Source organism: Macaca nemestrina, chromosome 9 (genome assembly GCF_043159975.1).
Source record: "Macaca nemestrina isolate mMacNem1 chromosome 9, mMacNem.hap1, whole genome shotgun sequence".
Classification (NCBI taxonomy): Eukaryota; Metazoa; Chordata; class Mammalia; order Primates; family Cercopithecidae; genus Macaca; species Macaca nemestrina.
Window position 1 is genome coordinate 51,647,628 of NC_092133.1, and position 24,912 is coordinate 51,672,539.

At 34.9% G+C, this 24,912-nt stretch overlaps 1 protein-coding gene across 4 annotated transcripts in view; it reads right to left on the reverse strand.

The window, feature by feature from the left end:
• LOC105496640 (protocadherin related 15) overlaps window positions 1-24,912 on the reverse strand; it is a 1,825,405-nt gene that overhangs the window by 1,780,879 nt on the left and 19,614 nt on the right. The window contains exon 1 of one of the 4 annotated variants that reach the window (XM_071069552.1): window positions 18,431-19,464. The exons of the other annotated variants lie outside the window; for them this stretch is intronic. The gene's annotated coding sequence lies outside the window, so the exon portion shown is untranslated. Of the gene's footprint in view, window positions 1-18,430; window positions 19,465-24,912 lie in introns of those variants that run through there. 4 annotated transcript variants of the gene reach the window in all.

Sequence of the window (24,912 nt, forward strand, 5' to 3'; positions counted from 1 at the left end):
TATACCAAAACCAAAATAACAGATATCTAAAAAATTAATTCCTAAAATGAAAACACAGAGTTGGAAAAAATAATGAAGGCAAGAATATATGTTACCTGTCTAAAATTCTATTAAAACATGACTTATTTGCATCTCATCTCCAAAACAAAAATAATTTCTCAAATTCATTGTAATGTGAAATGTAAAACTATATATGTGGGTACATGCTTTGAAGTATAATATATTTCACTATGAAACTTCAAAATTGTTTAAGAAGTGTTTTGAGGCCAAGTGTGGTGACTCATGCCTGTAATCCCAGCACCTTGGGAGGCCGAGGCAGGTGGATCACGAGGTCAAGAGTTCGAGACCGCCTGGCCAATATGGTGAAACCCTGTCTCTACTAAAAATACAAAAATTAAGTGGGAGTGGTGGTGCGTGCCTGTAGTCCCAGCTACTCACGAGGCTGAGGCAGAAGAATCGCTTGAACCCAGGGGGTGAAGGTTGCAGTGAGCCAAGATTGCGCCATGCACTCCAGCCTGGGCGACAAAGTGAGACTCCATTTCAAAAAAAAAAAAAGTGATTTGAATTCATATTGATACTTGGCCAGAATTTATTTTCAGATTATTTGTACATATACAAACACATAAAGGTTTAGAAAAATTTTTAGATCTTTACATTTATGCAGTTGTTATATAACTAATATCTATTTTAATATTATACTAAATTCTGTGGAGATACCTGAAGAAAAAGAATAATCATTTTAACTATGTATTTATTCTACAACTATTTATTCCAGCTCTACCCTCAAGAACCTATTAGTTTACTTAAAATCATGTAAATTATTATCAGTAACTATTTGAAGACTTTTTATAGCATTAAGTTTTATATAAAAAGGAAAAACACTGTTCTTATGGGTAACCACCATATTCACGGTAAAAGACAAAAAGTAAAATATATTGAAAATTGAAAAGAGTCAGTTAACACTGGTTTCAATAGAACTTAACTTTGGAGATAAAGCCTAATGTTAAATTCACCTTGGTGATCAATCAACACAGCCTATGGCTAGCAGCGTTCTTAAATGTGAATTCAGTTGTTAATTTGCTGACATCTTTTATATAAAAAAATAAGAATCATAATGAAGAATCTTTTCACAGTAGTAAATTCAATGATTTGAATTTCTGAACCCTTCAGAAAAGAGAAAATTAACTTTTTAAAAAGTCCATCTTTAAAGAAAGGTTAAAGTTAGGAGAGGGAGAGAGTATTACTTTTCCAGTCCCTGGATTTAACCATAACAATTGAAAAGGAAAAATTGCTAAAACTTTCTAAAATTTGTTTAACCTTAAGAACCAAAACAGGTAAGGTTTTTTAAAACTTACAAATACTACTAAATGTTTTAAGTTGTTCTTTGTCTAATTAAGCCAGGTTGAAAGTTCAAATTAACTGAAACACAAGATTTTATTTTTATTTATTTATTTATTTATTTATTTATTTATTTTGAGACAGAGTCTCGCTTTGTCACCCAGGCTGGAGTGCAGTGGCGTGATCTCGGCTCACTGCAATCTCCACCTCCCGGGTTCAAATGATTCTCCTGCCAAAGCCTCCTGAGTAGCTGGGAATACAGGCACCTGCCACCACGCTTGACTAATTTTTTTTTTTTTTTGTATTTTTAGTAGAGATGGGGTTTCACCATGTTAGCCAGGATGGTCTTGATCTCCTGACCTCATGATGTGTCCGCCTCGGCCTTCCAAAGTGCTGGGATTACAGGCGTGAGCCACTGTGCCCGGCCTGAAGCACAATATTTTAAAGTGATAATTCCCAATGTGTCATCCATTATATTTGGTTGAATTATACCAATTGCACTTTCATTGGTGTTGATTTTAGTTTTAATTCAATGTACGTATTAGTTCGTTGTCACACTGCTAATAAAGACATACTCAAGACTGGGTAATTTATGAAGGAAAGAGGTCTAATTGACTCACAGTTACTCATGGCTGGGGAGTCCTCACAATCATGTTGGAAGGGGCAGGGGGAGCAAAGCCACATCTTACGTGGTGGCAGGCACAAAAGACCGTGTGTGGGGGAATTATTCTTTGTAACACCATCAGATCTAGTGAGACTTATTCACCATCATGAGAACAGCATGGGGAAGATCCACTCCCCATGATTCAATTACCTCCCACGGGTTCCCTCCCATAGCATGTGGGATTTATGGGAACTACAATTCAAGATGAGATTAGGGTGGAGACACAGCCAAACCATATCAATGTGAAAATAGAAGAATATACACAAGCTCTTGATGTTACTTCTCAATTTTAAAACATGTTTATGTTTTCAAATTTTCATGGTTTTGAAACAAAAGAGAATCATTAATAGTTTTTAATTTGATAACAGAATTTTCTTACATAGCATATGTGACCTATGAGATTTATTATTTTATATCTAGTTACTTAATTTAGAATTTCAATAGAAACAGTAAATTACACAGAAATATCTGATTGTATTAGTGTCACAGATCTCCAATTTGAAATACTTTTAGATGACTAACAATAATATAAAAGTACTACAAATGTACCTTAGATGTTTCAGTAGCTAGATGACACAATCATAGAAGTGAAGGTTTTAAAATGATTTCAAAAGCATTATTAGTGTAACACTTCAAACATCAGCTCCTTAAGGAAGTAATTCCTTATTAGTTCCATACTCTCCCTTGAATCACCCACTTGTTCAACTCATCTCTGTAACTGTCCTGAGCTAAAATTTTTATATGATTTCTTTAAGTGACTTTCTGTTCCTCAAGATTCTAACTAGACACTGTCTTAGGTTTCTCCTAAGCAACTTTGTTGTATGACCTGACAAAATTAGTTATTACAGAAGGAAGCAAAAATATATGTAGCTAATATTAGTGGATGATTAAGATCTCAGAAAAAAAACAGATGTCAAAAATATTTATGATCAGGGCAGCAAACATTTTGATAGGAATTGTAATCAATATTAACCAATGTCCCTTTGCCCTCACCCTCCACTCTTACTCATCCATTCACTCATAGATTACTTGAACAATGCATATTGGGTTTTTGTGTTGCCTTTGTTTGTTATGTTTTTTATTTTTTATTTTTGTTTGTTTGTTTGTTTTGAGAAAGAGTTTCGCTCTTGTTGCCCAGGCTGGAGTGCAATGGAGTGATCTCAGCTCACTGCAACCTCCACCTCCTGAGTTCAAGCAATTCTCATGTCTAAGCCTCCCGAGTAGCTGGGATTACAGGCACCCGCCACCACGCCTGGATAACTTTTGTATTTTTAGTAGAGATGGGATTTCAGCATGTTGGCCAAGCTGGTCTCCAACACCTGACCTTAGGTGATCCACCCACCTTGGCCTCCCAAAGTGCTGGGATTAGAGGCGTGAGCCACTGTGCCTGGCCACATATTGTTGTTTTATATGCACACATGTGAATTTATATAAATAACATTTTGTTATATACTTAATTTTCTTAACTATTTTCACTATACACTATGCTTTTAAGACCCATATATTTTTCTGTGTATTCATTATTCATATAACTCACCAATACCCAATGGCTTCTTAAAATTTGGTTTTTTTTTTTTTTTTTTTGGAGAGGAAGTCTCATTCTGTCACCCAGGCTGGAGTGCAGTGACAGGATCTAGGCCAACTGCAACATCTGCCTCCTGGGTTCAAGTAATTCTCCTGCCTCAGTCTCCCGAGTAGCTGGGATTACAGGTGCCTACCACCAAGCATGGCTAATTTTTATATTTTTAGTAGAGACGGGGGTTTGCCATATTGGCCAGGCTGGTCTGGTCTCAAACTCCTGACCTCAGATGATCTGCCCACCTCGGCCTCCCAAAGTGCTGGGATTCAGGCGTGAGCCACAGCACCTGGCCATTACTATGCCTTTTACCTGAAAAATTCTCACGTGTTCATACACATCTAAGAATCAAAATCTATTTCCAATCTAATAGGAAAAAATGGCTAATTTTTCACCACCTTCCATTGCCTCTGGTCGATGTTCTTCAATTCGGCATCACACTGCATCTTCACAGGCTATTGTCCTGAGGAATGTTACACTGGAATCTGGTGGCTGATTTAGTACAGGCCATACATTGTTGAAGTTCATGAACCATCATAGATGGAAAACTCAGTTTCCATCAAGACAGAGGAAATATTTCTCCTCACTTTTTTCTTTTCCTCTATGTGAAAACAACAGTGAGATACGTTGCTTATCCAATTCTCTGAAGATGCAACTTAATCGGGAGTCAGTGATTCCTTTGGAATCCAAAAATGTACCAAAATTTTATACAATATTTTGAATGTACATAATACAAATTTTTGCCTAATTTTCATTGAATCTTTACCCTATGGCCATACATAGAGTCAGCAGTGCTCTTAGGAAAGTAAACATACAGGAGACTTTTTTAAATGTTTAGTTTATGACTTGGTACTGTGTGAAATAATCAAGGACAAAATATTTCCAAAACTAAGCTAATTTTTGAAATAAGTAATAGCAAAAATAGAAAATAAATAAAATCTACTATAGAAAATGCTAATTTTCAGAAAAATATGCATTTATAACTGGATATCTATTTAGATTGAAAATTAAACATTTAGATTGAAAATTAAACAAATAAAAATTAAAAATGTTTAATTTTCAATCTAAATAGATATCCAGTTATAAATGCCTTTCAATTGCTGACTACCTAATTATGAAGGAAGGCAATTTACTCGTTTTTTTAATTTAAATTTTGCTTCTATCTTAGCATGTTGTTTTTTTTTTCTGCACATAAGTGCAAATAATTTCAATAGTAGACTGCATCACATATATCACAAAAATATGTGAAATGATTATGAGTCAATTTAAACTACCTGCAAATTAAAACTTAATTTTAGTTCCTTGATGTATTAAGATATATTAATAAAATATAAAACTAGAAGACATTTATTAGACAACTGTCTGAAGGACCTGGTATATGGGCTTCTGCATAAAAAAACTGAAGCCCCAGTAATTAAATAAGAAATCCACTAAAGTCTACCACACACACACATGTGTGCACACACACACCATTACACATGTGGGCAATTTTTTTTTTTTTTTTTTTTTGGTGGAGGGGACATGGGGGAAAGATTCTTGCTCTGTCACCCAGGCTGGAGTGCAGTGGCACAATCTCAGCTCACTGCAACCTCCACTTCCTGGGTTCAAACAATTCTGCCTCAGCCTGCCGAGGAGCTGGGATTACATGCCACCATGTAATGGTGGAACGTAATTGGGGAATCCCGATCACTGCCTTTAAAAAGCATTCTCTGTCCTGTGCCTATGCTAACGGTGTGGACACGGAGGCCTCCACCACTTCTCATCCCAGTGGTGCCTGAGAAAGTTTCCTGGTTCCATGCACAGGGTGCAAGAATGGCTTCCTCCTCAAAGCCGTGTTGTACTGTGCAACCAATCTAGAATCTCATAAAGTCTCATCCCTGCCGAGAAGCTCATCCAGTCATCCGTGAGCAACAGTTTCTAAATAGTGGCCCTTGCTTCTCTGTCTTTAATCCTAAAAGTGCTGAGTGAACAGTCTACCATGCAATTTATCCTCCTGAGCATTCCTAGGATCGCCTTACTCAACAGAAACTGCTCCTTTCTTCTTGAGTTATAAAAGAAAGGTCTATATGTACATTTCTTAATGTAACCAGATACAGTTTTTAGACTGGAAGAGTAAAGAGGAATTGGGATTATTATGTGCCTTACCTTGTATATATCTATGTTGGCAGATAAAATATAGGGACATATTTATATGTCCCTAAAAAAATAGTGGTTGATCTGAAATTCAAACTGGTTATTCTGTGTGAGTGCGTGTGTGTGTGTGTGTGTGTGTGTGTGTGTGTGTGTGTGTATTTTTTGGCTATATTTGATAAACCTAGCCTTAATAAGAAATGGAACCACAGGTCAGCCAACCACAGAATTCCTTCTTCAATCTGTAATCATTTGAAAATGAGGCTTAGAAGAATTAATAAATTAATTAAATCCATAGGCAGCAGTTATACCAAAATGGTCACTTTATTAATGTGATATGAACAGAAACAGTTATTGATGAATATTTCACTAATGATCTAAAATCATATTGAAAATTAAATGCAGATGTTAGATTTTGATAGTGTAAATACATAATTGCCACTAATATATTCACAAAACATTATTAGGAATGTAAAACCCTTTTTATTGAGTTATCATGATGAAATTGTCATAAATTAAGCTATGGATATCAAATTCCTACTCTATAAATTTTTGACCATCACTTTCATAATATCAAGATTTATTTACATTTTTCCTACAATCAGTCTTTACTTTATTATAAAATGGGGTGCTCTTCTAATTAAAACATGAATCTCCATGACTGATTAAAATGGAATTATAAAAATTTAACATTCACTCTGATAATTTTGCACATTAATCACGGTGCAAACATAATGAGTATAATGGGCATTAAAACTAATCACATGTTTATAGTAAAATAAAAATATTGAGGCCAGAGATTAAAGTTTTCACAGGAAGAATTATGCAAGTGTAAACCATTTGTATCTTTAACACATTCCATTAATTTATATAGCATCAATAGAATATAACTTGACCCACAATGTTTCTTGTTTTGTGTAAGTGTATGTTCTGTTTGATCTTAACACTATCTTATTTATTTATTCATTCATTCATTTTTAAGACGGGGTGTCACTCTGTTGCCCAGGCTGCAGTGCAGTGGCACTATCTCAGCTCACTGCAACTTCCGCCTCCCAGGTTCAAGCGAACCTCCTGCCTCAGCCCCTCAGTAGCTTGGATTACAGGCATGCACCACCATGCCCAGCTAATTTTTGTATTTTTAGTAGAGACAGGGTTTCGCCATGCCATGTTGGCTGGTCTCAAACTCCTGACCTCAGGTGATCCACCCACCTTGGCCTGCCAAAGTGTGGGATTACAGGCATGAGCCACTGCGCCCGGCCAACACTATCTTATTCACACAGAGAATTCAACAACATCAGTTACATAAATGCGATCTTTTCATTACTTTTATAAAACATACAATATAAAAAGATTCCAAAAGTTTTAATAAATATATTTTGAAAAATAATATTTTATATATATACAAGTTTTTTGTTTGTTTGAGATAGGGTCTTGCTTTGTCACCCAGGCTGGATTGCAGTGGCGTGATCTTGGCTCACTGCAGCTTCCATCTCCCAGGCTGAAGTGATCTTCCCACCTCAGCCTCTCCAGGAGCTGGGACTACAGGGTCATGCCATGACCTTGACTAATTTTTTAAAAAAATCTTTTGTAGATACGAGGTCTCACTATATTGTCCAGGCTGGACAATAACTCTTGCACTCAAGAAATTCTCCTGCATTCAGCCTCCCAAAGTGCTAGGCTCCACCGCACCCACCTTATATCATTTTTTCTAAAAATCAATACTTTTAAAAATTATTTTCAGAGGTGAAGTTTGCCTGATTTTACATCTGCTAGATGTCTTGAAAGTCAAGTCTCATCAGATGAGTGGGAGAAAAATCACATAACCTAAATAGTATATGTAAAAAAGTCTCAGCATTGGAATTTTAATTCTGGAAGTTTCCTTAAGGAAAAAAAAAATCAATTAAGCCAGGCACGGCTCACGCCTGTAATCCCAGCACTTTGGGAGGCCGACCCGGGCAAATCACGAGGTCAAGAGATTGAGACCATCCTGGCCAACATGGTGAAACCCCATGTCTACTAAAAATACACAAATTAGCCAGCTGTGGTGGTAGGTGCCTGTAGTCCCAGTAACTTGGGTGGCTGAGGCAGAAGAATTGCTTAAACCCCGGGAAGCAGAGGTTGCAATGAGCCAAGATCACACCACTGCACTCCAGCTTGGGTGACAGAGCAAGACTCTGTCTCAAAAAAAAATAAAAATAAAATTAAAATCCCAGGGCTTCAGCTTTCTCATCTCTAAAATAGATACAGGTATGTAGATACACATATAGATAGATATAAATATCTTATATTTATTATTAGGATTTTGTTGAAGATCAGAGTTGGATCAATTTTAAATCTGGTAAAATGTTAGGCTATAAATACAAAAGGAATTATTGTATGAGCACATAAATTATATGTAAATGTTTATATGTAAATGAATAAATCATAGGCACTTGAAAGTAATATTTGATTACTTTGAAAGTAATATGTAGTTGTTGTTTTATCCCTGGAAAATGTTGACATCATTAATTTGTTAAGTAAACCCTTCTTGTTTAGTAAATTTTTTCATGTTCTATTCAGATAATGGAGAATTATAAATTAATCTATATAATTAATACTATATAAAATTAATTTCTCATATGTATATATATGGAATTATTGTAGCCATTTTTCTACCTTCCTGTGAACAGCCAGTATGTAATAAGAATAACTCTTTTCAAATAACCTAAAAATCATGAGCTTATAGCCTCATAGGATTACTGGGGATTTTTTCTTCACTCTTCCTGGGGGTAAACAATTACATGGATAACAGAAACTAACATTCTTTAAGAAAATCAGTGCTTCCTTGGCCTTTCAGGAATCAAATTCTCAGCTATATCTTCTTTTAAAGACTCAGAACACTATAAACACTTTTACATTAGATGCCAAACTTCTGTTACAACACTTCACTTCTCTTGAAATAATTTTTCTCGCTGGGCCCGGTAGCTCACGCTTGTACCTGCATTTTGGGAGGCCAAGAAGGGTGCATCACCTGAGGTCAGGAGTTCAAGACTAGCCTGGTCAACATGGTGAAAATCCATCTCTACTAAAAACACAAAAAGTCAGTTGGGCATGGTGGCGGGCGCCTGTAGTCCCAGCTACTTGGAGGCTGAGGCAGGGGAATCGCTTGATCCCAGGAGGTGGATGTTGCAGTGAGCTGAGATGGTGACACTGCACTCCAGCCTGGGCACCAGAGTGAAACTCCATCTCAAATATAGATAGATAGATAGATAGATAGATAGATAGATAGATAGATCGATAGATCAATAGATATGAGAGAGAGACTGTTCTGTTCATTTAGTTATAATGGAAACATCACAACTCAGGATAATTTGCTTGTCAATTTATACACAGAACTACTGTTCCGCCAGGCAATTGTTGATCTTAATCTGCTGTTTTCACCAATATGGGGTCTCTATATAGGATAAATCTCCACATTTTTGGTCTAAATGTAAAAGACTGTATCCAGCTCTCACTTATGTATGTGAATTCAGCCTAATCTGTCTGGAAATCATCATCATCATCATCATCATCATCAAATAGCAGTACTCAAATTTGACAAATGCTCTCTATTTTCTAAGTCTTGGGCATGAAGAGTCATTTCATTAAATCTGAACAGAAATCTCATGACATAGGTACTATGATTATCCTTGCCTAATAGGTATAAAAACAAACACCAAAGTAGCTCACTCAAGATTATATGACTCATGAGTGGCAAAGCTGGTTTTTGAACTCTCATCCAACTTACTACAAACCCCAGAATTCAAATAATATTTCAAATAATTTTAAGTAAATTGTATTTTAAATAATTTGATTAAAGACCAAAAGCCTTGCCTTCTTTTCTAGAATAAATGCAAACTACCAGTTCCTTGCACTAGCCTAGGCCAGTCTTGTAACTGAAACTCACTGGATTCAAAATCTATTCCAAGTACTTAACTTCCTTCTGAAAATTCCCTCATCTATAAATTTGAGGATGATGATAACTGCAAAGATGCCAGGGAAATTTATAATCATTACTGAACTAATCCTTTTGAAAATATAAAGCAGCATTAAATGCTAATATTACTAATTTGCTTTAATTAGATAAAGTGGCAAATGTGTCCAAAAAGTCTGCAACTAAGTTCATTACTCTCATTTATGCAGCTAAGCTTAAGTTCTACCAAATATATGTTTTAAGTTGATTAAAAATATGGTTGGCTGCATTTACAAATACCCATTATTAACCTGCTATACTGGTAAATATATTTTTGCTCTTATGACAAGAGAGTGATGTATTTTGGTCAAAAAAAATATACCTCAATAATTATCTGCTCTGCTTCTATTTTTATTTTATTTTCAGTAGACCTGTATTTATTCATGCATTTGTATTCTTATTGAATGAAGGATGTTATGTCACTTGCATTGAGTACACAGGCATCTCTTTTGACAAATAAAATCAGAATCTAAACTACAGAACCAGGTTAAAGTGGGAACAGAAGTACAATTTTAATAAAGGTCAAAGTTTTGCTACTGTTTCACTTAAAATTTGTTTTTAAGCTTTCTGAATGTTCTCTCAAAGAAAAAGACTTAATGATGTACATACCTTTTTTGTATTGTTAACAGGGAAGAAATATACTAATATGAATGGTACTACATACATTATACATGTTATACAAGAAAATTATATATTCAAGATAAACATTTTTATAATCACAATACTTCAACATAAATATGTTCAATATAGTAAAGATGCAGGTTGTATAATTTGTCAAGCAAATTATTCTCAATTATGTTTACACTCTATTTAAAATCAACATTAATGTTGACAATATTCATATTTAAGGATTTGTAATTATTTAAATAGGTTCAAATTTGCTGTTTTCAGTATTATTAGTAAGAAAAGTAGGCTCTGGTACCAAATATATATATTTTTAGCTCCCTTCTGTAAGTGTTTCCATTAAATGCTATGGTCTCACAGTTTTACATGCCTCTCACCACCTCACTGCTCTTGTTGCCTATAATATTTTATTAGTTTAATCCCTCTGAAATAATCCTGGTCATTCAAAACTACATCAAAATCTTCTAGAGTGAACAAAAGAAAAAACATTTGTGAAGATTAAAAGAAAAAGGAGACTTCTCAGATATAATAACTTTAAAGAATACATCTTACAATGGTGGTTTGATATAAAGATAATTTAGATCCATCTACTTTGAAAAGATGCTTTCTTGACTGTTGAAATTTTTTACACTATTTTAAGTGTTTTCCTCAAGAAATTCTTGTTAAGAGGTCATTTGTTAGCTTTCAAGTTCCCTGAGGCCTGGGTCTGAGAGACTATCTGAACAGTGGGTGCTCAGTACAGGTTTGTTGAATTGAAACAGAATAATGTCAGTCATAAAAAAAAAAAAAAAAAAGGAACAAGAGGAAAAAAGAAAGCAGAGCAAATGAACAGCTTTGGTTTTGACACTTGTACAAGTGCTGAATCAACAGCATATGGCCAGGTATAACCTAGTGTGCGAGTGAGAAGGTAGATTAACCTGGGCTGACCTTTTCTAATGGACAAAGCAACTTGGATCCTCTATTTTAAAGCTCTTAAAACTTTGATGTAGGAGGTGTTATATTATTTCATCTTGACTTGTCATAGGCCTCTGGCACCTTATCAGCAAATGAAAACCTGGGGCTACATTTTTTGACTATCTGGTAGATATTTATGGCAAAGACAGCAATAAAAAATTCCAGAAAAGAAGTTGCTGGCAGCTAAGACTCTTACTTATCTGAATGGTACCAAACCCACAAACTTCTTCATGAGATTTGTAAGTTGCCTGCTTCTGAAAATTTTTACTGCTCCAAGCTGACATTAATTCAAAGCTTATTATAGATGTATTATAGATGGCTTGCAAAAATACAAAATGGATGGTGGTTTGTATAAAAACAAAAATGAAACAATTAAAAAAAAACCCACAAACATAAAGAAAGCCTGCACAAATGCAAGAAGACCATGAGACGGTGTGTCTCAGTTCTGGTATGAAAATAACAGTTTAATGTCAATTTGTACTTTTATTAAGATGGGAGTCATAATGATCATGTGCCATGTGAGAATATTTGAGGCAGATCAAAGAAGAGAAAAAGGGTAAAACCTCTAGTATTACCAAACCTTTGCTCTGTTATCATTTCTGACAAAAAAAAAATATGTAAAGCTAAGAAAAACTGGGTCATTTTGAAGAAAATGAAGTCAAAAAGGTGAATACAAAATTTTGCTCTAGCAACACTATGAAAAACTGTTAGAAATAAAGGAATAGGCAGGGCACAGCACCTCACACCTGTAATCCCAGCACTTTGGGAGGCTGAGTTGGGCGGATCACCTGAGGTTGGGAGTTTGAGACCAGCCCGACCAACATGGAGAATACAAAATTAGCCCGGTGTGGTGTCGCATGCCTGTAATCTCAGCTACTCGGGAAGCTGAGGCAGGAGAATCGCGTGAACCCAGGAGGTGGAGGTTGCGGTGAGCCAAGATCGCAACATTGCACTTCAGCCTGGGCAACAAGAGCAAAATTCCATCTCTTAAAAAAAAAAAAAAAAAAAAGAAAGAAAGAAAAAAAAAAAGAAAGAAAGGATTAAAGTTACAAAATCTCACAAAGAGGTTCCATTGCCTTAACTTATCTAGTAACTATATAATAACATTTACTGTTCCATCAAAAACACAAGAGATAGTTTTCATTATAGCAATTTATTTGTTTGGCACTCTACATACATTGCTTCATAAAATATTTAAGGTTATGACAGGCAGTCCTGCTGCGGTGGCTCACACCTGTCATCCCAGCTCCTGAGTCCAGGAGTTTGAGAACAGCCTGTACAACACGATAATACCCCATCTCTACCAAAACTACAAAAAAATTAGCCAAGCCTAATGGTGTTCACCAATAGTCTAAGTTACTCTGGAGGCTGAGTTAGGAGGCTTGATTAAGCCCAGGAGATGGAGGCTTCAGTGAGTGGAAATCGGGCCACTGCACTCCAGCCTGGGTAACAGAGTGAGACTCTCTCTCATAAGTAAATAAATAAATAAATAAATAAATAAATAAATAAAGTTATGATAGGCAGAACTTTTTCAGTATAAAAAAAGGCAAGTAGTCATCATACACATTTTTCATTAAAGAAAAAGCAACGGGTCAATAATTAAACATAATTAAAATAAAATTCAAGATTTAAAGGAATATCCTATCTGACAAACTTTTGCTTTCTTTTTCTGTGAAAATTTCACCTGAAGATGTCCGAGTATCAAGGGAGGAGTAAGGAGGGATAGGTAGAAAAAACTGGCTAGGAGTAGGATGTTTAGCTTTCATTTGACACACAGCCGTCAAACTGAACTGTGTGTCCTTTTCCATCGTAAACAGTCACATAATACATAACAAAAAAAATCTTTAAAGCAATGCATGTATATTTTTAGTTTATATGTTGATTTGTTTGAGCAGTCATAGATTATTAAATACTAAGATATACTGTATTAGCTGTGTAATGCACATACATTATATATATGTCATATATATGACACATGCTACACTTGTTTTCATAGACGTTGAATTCTACATGTAAATTAAAGTGATTTAGGATTTTCAAGATCTCACTGAAAGAATACCTCTTAGAGTGAAAATCATAAATGAATATACATAAAGTATTTCTAGTGGAAAAATGAATTCCCTTGTCTAGACGCAGTCATGAGAAAAAATAAAAGGAGGAAGTTATCTGTGGAGATTTCTTATTGCACTGGATATCTTTCATTTGTCCTGGCAAGTCCAATCTCTATTCTTCTCAAATCTGCTCTGTGCACCCAGGAGGCTGAAATGTACAATGTATTACTTACAGGGCTCTCTTACTGCCTGATGTCAGTGGGGTTCAGCCAATAAAAAGCAGGAGCAAGTGACTGGAGGAAGGGAGAAGAGCAAGAACTGGAGGAGGAGACAAGGGTGTGGCAAGTAGTTACATTCCTGGCTCCCTCCTGCTTCTAGGAATGCCGGCATTAACTACTTCCTTGAACCAAAAGTCAAAGATCCAGCCAGGCAGCCCTGTCCTCACAAGCTTCTCTGTCTATGGATTTTAGTAAATTATTTACTTCTCCCCTACAGGACTATGAATGATACCAGGGCCCCTTTATTACTAACTGAGAGGTTCTAGACTATCCTTGTGTGGCTTCCCTGTGGGGTGCCCAAATATTTATTCCATATTTCTCAAGTTACCACATCAGTTATCTTTTGGAAACCTTTATGTACGCCTAAAATATCTAGAAATTTGACACCTTTGTTTTCTGGATCTTTTTTAAGAATCAGTTTAGGTGCTGACAATAAGAATTTAGCATAGTAATTTTTCAAAAATACACTTAAAACTATGTCAAACTGTTATTTAATTATGTAATATATTTGTTGCTTCATCTAATTAGATATGCATTTCTTATATATACCATGCATATAAAAATATATTTGATACAAATTATAATACAAGGCATACAAAAACATACCATTGTAATAAAAGAACATTTTCTAAAGATATTTTAAAAGTGTAAGTCAAATGCCTTAATGTAATACCACTTCTAAAATGTATTCTAAAGAAATAATCTTGCATGTGTGGTTAGATTTAACTACAGAAATATTCATTGTAACCTTTCTTTAGAAGTGAATATTGAAAACTGAAATAAATCTAAATGTCCAACTGTATAATTGCTAGTTATGGAATACTAACAAATGAAATCCATGCTTTTAAAATAGCATTTAGTGACCCAAATATATGTTCAAAATACTTATAAGGAAAAACTGGTATGTTATTAAAGAAGATAGAATAAAATTTCTTTTTGAAAGTGTATGCTGATAAGACAGTTTTGATACTTAGGAAAACTAAAATGTTAGGTAATATTTTCACTAAAATAAAATTAATTTTCTGTTTGCTGAGATTATAGGTGTTTTTAACAATTTTTACTGTTGTTTATTATGCTATAGACACTGAACATGTATAATTTAGGTATCAAGAAAAATTCAATAAGTTCAGTTTTTAAATAAAAATTTAAAGTCACATAATATATCAGAGAAGATAAAGATGAATTACACTTTTTTCTTTATCTAACAAAAGAGAGTGCATGGTTTATGCAGAGAGACAATTTTTTCTCTGGTTTTAGCTCTAAGATATAAAAGGAACTTATTGTATACATCTGGAAATAAGAGGTACTGAATACCTAATATATATTAAGATTAATTTCTGTTTTAGCTTTTTTTTTTTTACAGTATAGAAGTACTGTGTGCTGACTTACCTTATCAACCATTGAAAGAGCATTTTCAAAGACTGATTAAAATAGAAGAGTTCCATAAACAATTTTCACCAAAGCATTGAAAACTATTATCTAAGATTAAGAAAACACCTTTCTAGGGATACCTCATATCTAGGGATCTAAAGACCATTATACCCACCTGTTATAATGGAATTAGGACAACCCAGAGACCCGGATGATTGAATTGTCATTTGGGGATTATTACCATCATACAGCTCAGTTTATGGCAATTTCTATACATGTATTTAGTATTAATTGAAGGAAACTCATAGCAATTAGATGTCAGACATGAGGACTACAGTCATATCCTTAGAGTGCCTGTGTCCTAAAATGAAAAGTGTGTTTTAAGAGTCTGGAATATGAAACCACCTTTTCTCTATTCTTGTCAAATACATGTCATTCAAGCTACTGATATAATTTGCACAATATAAACACAAATAATAATGAGAAAATTTATGTGAAAATGTTTCCATTGTATAGGTAGTTTTAACCATTCTTTTTAGAAGAAATGTATGTATGTGTGTGTGTGTGTGTGTGTGTGTGTGTGTATGTCTTAATTGTTGAAATGATTAAGTCATTCACAGATTTGTTAACAATGTTTTTCCAAGTAGATAGAGTGATAATAATTTGTATTACATTTTACAGTTTTTTGATGCACATAATAAGAACCAACTCAAAATTTTATTGAGGTTAAACTTCAAGAAGATAAAAGAAAAACTAAAACCACAAAGTAAAATATAATTAAAACATTTCAACTAAGAAAAAAATAAAAAGTTAAGCTATCTCAGACAATATTCAAGGTAGAGGTTGGTTAATTGCAATGGAAAAACTGCTAACTACCACAAATAGTAATTTAGAGACATAAATATTATACAGGTGTGGCTGCAGGAAGTTGATATTAATCAAACACATTTGGCGCTTTCACTGTTGCAAAATTTACAATTGTAAACACCTTCCAATTCAATCAAATGTTATGTGAATTTTAAATGAGTTTCAGTAAATTATGCTGTATAAAAACAGGATTTTTACTATGGATCATAATTGTTAATGTGTTTCATACTCAAGGTTGAAATATAATCAATTCACTCTATTATTTGGTTTGGAAGCCTAAGAGGACAATTCACATTTCCCTTAATACACTCTACCAGTGTCACTGGACTGGTGATGTGACAAGAAAGGTCTTCTGTAGAACTGAATTGCAATAATATGCAGATTATTAAAAAATTATATATGTACCTAAGAATATTGACTTTAAAAGCCTTCTTCAGATTGCAACATTGATTTCTAGATCCGTTGGGAACTGGCTGCCTTACTTAATGCAACAGTCTTGGCAATGGAATAATCACATATATCACCCATGGATAATTAATTTTTAATCATTTAAATTCACTGAAATACGTTGAACATGAAAATTACACAAATATAATTTTGTATGCTAGGATAAGTTTCAAATTCTTTGAAATTTTATTCTAACCATCAATCAAGATAGTATAATATGGGAAAGGCTGAACATGTAATTATAAATTCAACATTCGGGAAGTTTATTTTTCTCTTCTTTTTAATTATGTCACAATGATCTTGATTCCTGCAAAGTATTAGTATATCTGGTAGGTGAGAGTCTGTTCCCTTTAAACTTCATCTGTATTAACCAGCTTTATACGACCAAAATGTCCCCCAAATTTAAAGCTTTGCGCAGTAAGGCCTTATATGTACACCTGGCCTCATTTCAAAAGACTAAAGCAGTAGTTCTCAAATTCAGCTGCACGTTAACTGTTTAAGCTCCTGATGACAAAGCCACATGTGAGACTAATTTATGCTGAATCACTGGGCCAAGGATCCAGGTATCAGTATTTTTTAAAACTACAGAGGAATAACCAGGGTTGTGAACCACTGCACATAATGGTAAATGCAACTTTTATTTAAGTTATTTTTTTTAAGAAATAATGGTTGAATTGATACTGATCTTAGTACCAAGTAATGGCAATTTTTTCAGACTTAGAGAATTCATCCTGGCATTGAGATTATTAAAGAACCTAGAAATCCAAGTGTTTTTATTTACATTTTTCCTGTAAATATTAGAGTATGCCACTGCTCATCCTTATTTGATAATTTTGGAAAACACATTAAACATCTGAGATTGAATATCAAAAATCTCTAAAATAATTTGAGGAATACCATTCTTCCATGAAATAAGTAAGCTCAATCAAGATACATATTATACTGCCCATTTAAGAAAGTCTAATAATAATGCTTGCACTGCTTAAATATTAGGTTGATAAGTTAATTATTGTTAATCCTACTTGCATAATCAACAGATACCTAGAGATGGAGTCTTAAGTATAGACACAGAAGTTGAATACTTTTAATAACTTTTAAATTTATGTCCTGATTAAATCTTCTAAAACTGTGTTGAATGGTTGTGATTAGTACATGTGTGATTAGAACCATCTTTCTCAGGTTATTACACCACCATATAGACACAGCAAAAATAATAGAATTAAAAATAAAGCAAGAAAAATAATGTAACACTTGATTGGCTTAGAGATAATTATTTTGAGATCTAAGCCTACCAAAACATTCTGCTTTTCTTAATTTGATCCTACTTTTTTTTGTTTGTTCGTTTTAATAAAAGATGAACCAATATCCTGAGAAATTTTCAAACAGGGCTGGGTATAACACTCAGTCCCGAGATCTCACTATGTTTTAGAAAAATTGTAAAGTATTTCAAACAAGAGTAAAGTTTCAACTCTGCACCATTGTGTCTTTGTAATACAGGGAAAGTAACTCCACTTCTCTCCCTCTCTCATTTTTGGCACATGCAAGGCAGAGAAAATAATATCTACTCCAGCTATCCCATAGGTTATTATAAAATATAATAAGAGATAGAAAATCACTTTATAATGATCAAAGTATTATAAAAGGAAGGCATGATTATATGTGGGCTTAACAGCAGTCTGTTATTTACCATTTAATGTATTTTAATGTACCTTTCTGCCATATTTAAAAATTATATTTTTACATTTTGATTTTTAAGTGAGAGAGTAATAGTATGACATTATACCACGTTATATCTGATGCCATTATGTCAAACAAACCAGCAAAAGCATTTTAAACTATTTGGAATATGATAAAAATAAATCTTTTAACTATGATAATCAGGTTTTTGAGGATTCAGTTTGTACAGCAAAAGCAGAGGCAAAAAAGGCAAAAATAGATAAACAGGATTACTTAAAACTATAAAGCTTGCACAGAGCAAAGGAAACAGGAGGGTGGAGGGTGGAGAGACAACCTACAAACTGGGGGAAAATATTTGCAAACTTTGTATCTCAATGTACTAGTGACTATCACCCTAAGAACTAGTCATGGGAGCACTGTCACGCATTTGGTATATTTTAATTTTGGGATGCTGCTACTTACCATGGCGGGAGCCTGGTCCCTGTGGAATCGATTGTAGCTGGACTTATCTTGAATATTCTGAGCCAGCATACCCAACCATAATGTGCTAATTCATTCATGCTTGAAGGGCGTAACAATCAATAGACGTTCACGCACACACGTAACGTTCACGCACACGTCCTTTCACGCACACACGTACGTTCACGCACCATTTAAAGGGCTGCTTCCGATTAAATCTGAAAATCTGCCCTCATCCCATCTCTGACTTTATTGTTAAATTAGGTAAGAGGTACTCTTGCCGACCCCCAAAAACAAGATACTTAAATTGAGCTCTAAAAAATCATAATTTAACCATGAACACTCCAACACTAGCCCCTCGATTAACGTAATTTTCTAAAAAAATCCTGATATTCTCCAACCAAATAAGATCTCCAATTTATATGTTAACTAAATTTCGGTGCTAATACTTATATAATATTTCAAGTATCCCTCTCTGAAAAGTGTGTATCCCAGATGTTATAGTCCTAAATCAAATATAACTTCAACTACATGTCGCCCCTCAGCCAAAACCTCTGCTAATTCAACTATTTTAAAGACTCTAAATTTCCAGGACTGTAAACGACCACTTTAGATTTATACCCAACAAGATGCTGACATCCCCCTAGTATTTCAAAATACCACTCAAATGTTTTTCATCCAGTTAATGTAGCTTAATTATTTTAAACAAGGCACTGAAAATGCGTAGATGGGTCCACACAACCCCATAAACATAGAAGTTTGGTCCTAACCTTTTTATGAGTTCTCAGTAAAATTACACATGCAAGTATCCCCGCCCCAGTAAGAATGCCCTCCAGATCACCTGGGTCAAAAGGAGCAGGTATCAAGCACGTATAAACACAGCTCAAAACACTTTGCTCAACCACACCCCCATGGGAAACAGCAGTGATACATTTTAAGCAAAAAGTGAAAGTATTACTAAACTATACTAATATTTAGGGCTGGTAAATTTTGTGCCAGCCACCGCGGCCACACAATTAACCCAAGCTAATAAAACTCGGCATAAAGGGTGTTTCAGGTCTGCACTCAATAAAGTTAAGCTCCAGCTAAATTCCAAAAAAAAACTCCAGCTGAAATAAAATATACCACGGAAGTTACTTTAAGGTCCTGAGGACACAACAGCTAAGGCACAAACTGAGATTAGAAACCCCACTCTGCTTAGCCCCAAACCCAAATGGTTATATTAACAAGACTCTTCGCCAGAGTACATGCAGCAGCTTAAAACTCAAAGGACTTGGCAGTGCTTTATACCCTTCTAGAGGAGCCTGTTCTATAATCGATAAACCCCAATACACCTCACCATCTCTTGTCACTCAGCCTATATACCACCATCTTCAGCAAAAAAAAAAAAAAGCATAAAGTAAGCACAAGTGTTCACATTAAAACATTAGGTCAAGTTGTAGCCCATGGGATGATAAGAAATGGGCTACATTTTCTACATCCAGAAAAATCTTATGATAACCTTCATGAAATCTGAAGGTTCAAGGAAGATTTAGTAGTAAATCAAGAATAGAATGATTGAATGAGGCCATAAGGCACGCACACAATGCCCGTCACCCTCCTCAAGTAGTACTCTAGAAATCACTATTACTAATAATTGTCTACACACGTATAGAAGAGATAAGTCATAACATGGTAAGTGTACTGGAAAGTGCGCCTGGATCAACCAAAATGTAGCTTACCCAAAGTATTCGGCTTACACCCAGAAGATTTCATTACAACCTGATCACTTTGAGCCAGCTCCAGCTCCAAACCTTGCTAAAAAGTATTATTAGAACTACTTAAATCAAACCATTTACCCTAGACAAAAGTATAGGAGATAGAAATTACTTATTCTGGTGCAGTAGATATAGTACCATAAGGGAACAATGAAAGAACTATATCAAGCACCAAAAAGCAAAGACAAACCCTTGCATCTTTTGAATAATGAATTAACTAGAAAAAACTTCACACAGAGAGTTCTAGCCAAGTCGCCCGAATAGACGAGCTTCTCAAGAACAGCTAGAAGAGTACACTCATCTAATGTAACAAAATAGTGAGAAGATCCATGAGTAGCAGTGACAAGCCTACCGAGGCTGGTGATAGCTGATCGTCCAAGATAGAATTGTAGTTCAACTTTAAACTTACCCGCAGAATTACTTATTCCGCCTGTAAGTTTAACTGTTAAAGAGGGACAGCTCTTTAGATATTAGACAATAACCGTCCTATAGAGAGTAACAGATTTTACCACCGTAGTCGGCCTAAAAGCAGCCACCAATTAAGGAAGCGTTTAAGCTCAACATCTGACTACCTTCATTTCTAATCACCCTGTTGAACTCCTCATATTACATTGGACTAATCTATTATTCAGTAGAAGCAATAATGTTAGTATAAGTAACATTAAGGCATTCTCCATTGCATAAGCTTACATTAGACCGGAATAATTCACTAACAGTTAACAACCTAATATTAACAAGTGATTAATAGACATCTTATTATCTTTATTTTAACCCAACTCAGGCATGCTCTAAGGAAAGGTTACAAAAAGTAAAAGAAACTCGGCAAATTTCACCCCGTCTGTTTACCAAAAACATCACCCCTAGCATTGCTAGTATTAGAGGCACTGCCTGCTCAGTTCCATATGTTTAAGGGTCATGGTATCCTGAACTTGCAAAGGTAGTATAATCAAATAGGGACTTGTATGAATGGCCACAATGGGGTTTAGTTGTCTCTTACTTTCAACCAGTGAAATTGAACTACCTATTAAGAGGCATGTATAAATAAGTAAGACAAGAAGACCCTATGGAACTTTAATTCATTAAGGCAAATAAAGATTCAAACAAGCCAACAGGCTCCAATGTATCATCCCTGCATTAAAAATTTTGGTTGGGGTGGCCGGGCGCGGTGGCTCACGCCTGTAATCTCAGCACTTTGGGAGGCCGAGGCAGGTGGATCATGAGGTCAGGAGATCGAGACCATCCTGGCTAACATAGTGAAACCCCATCTGTACTAAAAAAATACAAAAAATTAGCCGGGTGTGGTGGCGGGCACCTGTAGTCCCAGCTACTCGGGAGGCTGAGGCAGGAGAATGGCATGAACCTGGGAGACAGAGCTTGCAGTGAGCCGAGATTGTGCCACTGCACTCCAGCCTAGGCAACAGAGTGAGACTCACACACACACAGACACACACACACACAAATTTGGTTGAGGTGAACTTGGAACGTAATTCAACCTCCGAAACAACTTAAACTAAGATCGCACTAGTGTGAGTTATTACACATTGACCCAATAATTCGATCAACAGGATCAGTGACCCTAGGGATAAGAGTGCAATCCTATTCTAGAGTCCATATCAACAATAGGGTTTACGACCCCGATGTTGGATCAGGACATCCTAAATGGTGTAGCCGCTATTAAGGGTTCATTTGTTCAACGATTAAAGTCCTTCCTGATCTGAGTTAAGACCAGAGCAATCCAGGTCAGTTTCTATTTAGCATTAAATAGGGCCCACTTCACAAAGTGTCCTTACAAGACTAGGATTTTTACACAATATGCTATTGGTTATTGAACCCTATTGTAGATCCAGTGCCCAGGTCTTATAAATTTCAGGTTCTTATGCTTTCCACTAAGCTACATTGCCCTTTTCCTTTTTTTTTTTTTTTGAATTTTTAAATTTATTTATTGCCTCCATCCTACGGACAGTCTGGAAGTAGCGATAGAGATATTTTCAGTCATATTTATGGTAGTTTCCCACCTCACCTGAGGTCTGTGGGTAACAAAAGAGAAAAGTTAGCTTCTTTTGCCTTTTCCATGCCCTCCTATTTCTTCACTAAACCATACTCAATAAATGATCTAGGAGCTTTTACAATGCTCCATGAACAAGAACCTCACAGAGCAATTATACACAGTTCCTCCTTCCAGAGAGCTCTCAGTATATTAGGAGATCAATTTGGCAAAGAGAATTACAATAAAATGCAGAAGTACTATGAGAGAGTTGTGAATGGAATGGTGTGGAAACAGATACACTTATATATTGAATTATATCCTGAGAAGTTAGGAAAAGTTTTCAGTAAGAGTTGGTATTTGAATTGAATCTTATAGGAGTAAAGTATAGTAAGATAATTAGAGGAGAATATGACAAAAACAAGGTAACCAAAGTGACATTGAAATGTGTGAATTTGGTGGAAAGTCACTAGTTGTTGAAGAAGAGAGGTAAACAGGAATAACAAAAGATATAGGAGCCATGATAATTAGATTTAAACTAGATTTACACAGACTTATATACAAGACTAGGATTTTTATACAATATGCTATAAACAAATAGAAGTAAGTGATGTTAATTCGGTGGATTGAAATAGTAATGGTCGCAAGATAGAGGTGATAGAGAATTTATAGATAAATTATGACAATGATATGGAGAATGAAATTGAGCAAAAAAATAGGAAGCTGTTAAACATATCAGAGAAATTATTAAGGTTGACTTAAGGTAGCAGAAATATAAAAGAATTTCATTTAAGAAAAATCTTCAGATAGTATTTAAAAATTCATATACTGACTAGATATAAGGATAAGATAGGTAGAAAATAACTCTGAGGTTCCTTGAATGAAAGGCAGATGACAAACTGAATAATTAAGTTACAAAATACAGAGAGAAAGAGAGAGAGAAAGACAGAGAGAATACTGAATACTATTTTAGACTTTACAATTTGAGTCATTTATAAAACTATCCAAGCAAAAGCGCCTACTGGTCAAATGACAAAACCTGAGTCTAAATCTTCAAGAAACCTTTGGCTTGTAGATAAAGATGGGAGCATCTATGAATGTAGAAATAATAATGGATTACACACAGAGTATAAATTGGACTGATAAGAGACTAAAAACAATTACAAACTTCGCAGAAGAGAAACAGTAAGTGAATATAATTTGTAAAACAGTATAGGCACTCCAAAATTTGGAGGAAGGAAGGAAGAAAGGGAGGATGGAAGAGATAGGGAAGGGGAAAGGAAGCGTAGGTAAGGGGAGGGGGAAAAGGGGAGAAGAGAGAGAATAAAAGACAGCAGGGAGAAGAGGCAAAAGAATTAGAAATGAACTATGTTCCAGGACTCAAGAAAGAGTATCATCTCCCTTAACACATTTTCTGTTCTTCATTGGGTAGGGCAGAAAATGTGTTAAAGCAGATGAGACTCTTCCTTGACTAGGTAAAAATTAGATCTCTTCTCACATGAATTTACTTCAAGCTATAGGTATTCATAAATAATTGGTATATATCTGTTACCAAAACACCAGGGGTTCTGTCTAGATCCTGCTGCTCACCACACAGGAAGTCAATCACTGAGACAATGACTATTGCCAAGGAAGAAGACTTTAATCAGGTCCTGCAGCCAAGGAAATGGCAGATCAATCTCACATACATCTCCCTGACTGACTAAAACTTAGATGTTTATATAGCAGGAAAGAAATGTAACTATGTATGAGAATAAAAGGAGCTCAGTGTGGGATAAGGAAGCAATCATGATGAAGAAACATCCTGGCATTTCATTGTCTGGATGCAATAATCTGGTTTCAGTTCTTTGATATGTTCTGAGAGGCCTGGGGATCCTTTCCTGAGGAAGGAACTCAGATAAAACAAATGTAAGTTTCAAGCTTTAAGAACAGAAGGGTTAATTTCTGTTAATCCAAAAACGATTGTCTATGGAACTATATATGTGTGTATGTGTGTGTGTGTGTGTGTGTGTGTATAAATATATATAACACATACACATATATTCACACAATATTTGAGTAATTTTCTTTTTGTTTCTCGACTTGTGTCCATTTCTAAATGCTTCACTATTGGCTATTCCAGAGTAAAAATGACATCTGACCTGATTGGGAAGAGTTGTAATTCTTATATGTGCAAAAACAGATGAGAGAGGATTTGCATTTTCAGATGAGTGTAACCAATCTAAATGTATTGCATGATATACAAACCGTACTACACCGGATGACAAGAGATGAGAAATTCAGAGGCTGCTCTAGCATTACAAGTTGTATGAAGATGGGCATGCACTATGCTTTCAAACCATGGTCTTTATATTCGTAAATAGCTATAAATATACCTTCCTTAACATCTCATAGCTCTCATGGTAATCATGTGATGTCAAACACGGAAAAATTGTTAATAATCTGTAAAGTACTGTTAGGTACTCTTAGGTATTACTAAAATTTGTGTCCACTGTTCAGATCTTTATATCTTCCTGTGTACCTAACTATTGGAATCATATGTCAAAATGAAAGACATCTTCATTTATGTATAAAAATATTATATAATCAAATATTCAAGTTAATGTACACTCTCCATAACATAGTATATGCAAGAATAATACATATCAAAAATCTGAAAAAAATCAAAATAGTGCTATGTCTTTATTTAACATTAGACTTATGCTCAGGCATATGCATAAAATGATAAATAATTCATAAAATGA